Here is a 2,994-nt window from a genome sequence, read left to right on the forward strand (position 1 = left end):
CAATTGTGCATTTAAGCTAGAGAGAGAACCTCAGGGCATGCCCATCTGTCTAAACAAATAAACACATTTCCAGCAGAGTTATGGGGACAGATTGTTCTTTAAACTGATGTGATAGATGTGAATGTTTAAGAAATTATGAATTATTAAAGAAAGAGCACACAATTTTAACACAGAGCTTTCTATTACTATAATCATATTTCAAAGAGATTATCGACTCTGGAGTTTTTTTACTATTATTATTAAAATAGCATTAGTAGTAGAATGTTGCCAGATTAAAGTAAGGTACTAAAACAATGAAAAAAACACATTAAAAAAGCAATTGAATATTGCAGAAACTAAATCTTCTAATTTAAGGAATTTATTTAAGGACATATTTGTAAGTTCAATGAATTAAAAGAAATTTAAAGTACATGGATTCTGTTAACTAAATTTTATTTTAAAATAGAGTAGAAAGATCACTAGTCTGACTTTATTAAATATTCTAATAGCCATTTATTTGATTTTTCTAGGGATTGAACCCAAGTCCTCACACATGCTGTGCAAACACTAGACTCTTGAAATACGCCTAAAGTTCCCAAATCATTTGCTCTTACAGCAATATTTTTAATCTCATAACTAGCCCATGCTTCAAAAAAAGACTTTTAATAAATGTGTCTTAAATTTTAAAAGACAATTCATATTTATAACAATGCAATATTGCAAAAATTGTCTTCTCTACAATTGAGTTAGTTAAAGAATTAGCATAAACAGAGAGAACCATCCTTACTGCAGGTGTGGAGTGATAAATATTTTAGATGTTAGCAGAGTTAATGGGAACTAATAAAAATCACTACTCTTCTGCTTTCTGAAAAGAAAAAAATCTTTATGCACTACCAATTTTCTTTAAATCCAAAGTCCAATATTTGAATGAAAAGGAAAGAGGAATTGTTAAAAAAAAAAAATGTTTACAACTTTGTAGTCATGCTACAAACTGGAAGGAGCAGATTGCTAATCAGAAATGAGAAATTACTCCAAGAAAAAAATTGTGATCACACAAAGAAGTTTTCCTTCTTCATCTTTAGAAAGGTAGTTCATGCAATCAGAGTTAATCATTTAGGTTCACAGAGGGGTACGTAAAGATGTCAATTGATTTGTAGTGGTGGCAGGCAATTTATCTACACTTCTTAGTGAAGATAAAAATTGCCGTCTTCCTTGCATATGCAACTTTGTGAACCAAAATTCTAATTATGACTTAAATATATTATCTTTCAAACCAAGTATATATACACACATATATATGTATATGTGTGTAAACATATATGTGTATGCATATTTTTTCAGTGTCCTTCAGTTATGTGTCATGTGCCATCCATGGGCTGTGTGTGTGAGCTATGTGCATTTGAACAATATGAGGGGACTGGTCTGGCACTCTGCACTGATTGACTGTGCAATGTAAGTGTGCCTTTCCTCTCACTCTGCCTGTGATACCACACAGCACCCGAGATGGGTGTGACTTGCCAAGATGTCAATCAATCTGCTGACCACAAGACATGACCAAGCAATGCTCCACCTTTAGAAACCCTATTCCTTGCCTTATTTGGATGAATATTCTATTGAATGCATTTTCCCTAATAAATAGAGGGGTTCTGGGTGTGCTCTCTCTCTCTCTTCCTCCCTTTCCAGTGCTGCCCAGTATGGAGCTGACCCTTAAGGTCACAGAGCCATTCTTCCCATTTTTTTACTTGGTTTCTTTGCCATTTTTTCAGTTTATTGCTGGAGCCAGCTCTTTGAACCCAGTTCATCTTGCCAGCCCAGCCAGCTGGCAAGAGTTAGATTACAATGTGTTAACTTAATTGTTTTTTTTCAGTTATTTTGAATCTTTGGAGTTAAATATCTCTACTAGAATAGAGATTAACCATGTTAATAGCCCTACTTTCTTATTTTGTTGTATATCAACTAATACATTTTATAATATTTTGAGCTGGCTTCTTGCTCAAAATTGCTGTAGCCCATCAGAAAATGACTTTATTCTCCATACTTCAGTATCTTCAAGACTCCTCAGTAAATTTAAGAGTTTTGAAGCTATATTCACCTTCCTTCCTTCTTGATATGTGTTGTTTGCTTTAGTAAACATTTCCTTCCACCCTAGAAGGATTCAAATCTCTATTTTATTCCTGGTATTATGAAAATTCACATTGACATATGTCTGTGACTGGGCCGTTCTTTTATTTTATTGTTTTAGAATCCTTTCTTAGAATTTACTATATAAACAATTTTGTGTGTGTGTGTGTGCGTGTGCGTGTGTTATTCTTTGGCTATTTTTCTTCTCAATCTTATATATTTTCCCTTTCAGGATATACTGTTATTTGAATGTCAGACCTCTAAATCTTATCTATCTTTTCTGTGTCTCAATGTTTCCATCTTTAGTTATTTTATCCACTTGATTTCTGGTGTTTCTATACAATTATTTTCACTAACATAGTTTTTATATTCTTAAACTCAGTGCTATTTATTAGCAATTTTGGTCATAGAATCAATAATTATTTTCTCTGAAGACTAAAGTTTTGTCATTTTATTTTACCACCTTTCGTGTCCTCTCTGTTCTGTACTATTTGTCTCTGTTTCTGTATATTGTCTTTCATGATGGAGGCTTTCAACAAATAAACTGATTCTCTAATTGACATTTCATATTTAACTGTTAAGTACTAAAAAATGACTGAGTATTCTGGTAAAGACAAGCTTTCTGACCCAATGAAATTAATGTAGGACGGTCAGGGAGTAGAAAACCTTTCCACTGCTCTTACTTAATGTCAGCAACCATAGCCTTTCTATCTGAAACTCATTGATCCAGAGAATACTCTGACTGAATAGGATAAATGGTCCTGTAAGTTTTTTTTTTATTTTCATGAGCTAATTTTTATTTAAGATCTTACCTTCTTTCAGTTTCATCCTGCATTTACTTGGCCTCTGTCTACCACGTAAGAGGACTCAGTTCCATTAGTTTATGTACTTCCC

Source organism: Spermophilus citellus (assembly GCF_964194105.1).
Source record: "Spermophilus citellus genome assembly, chromosome: 1".
NCBI lineage: Eukaryota > Metazoa > Chordata > Mammalia > Rodentia > Sciuridae > Spermophilus > Spermophilus citellus.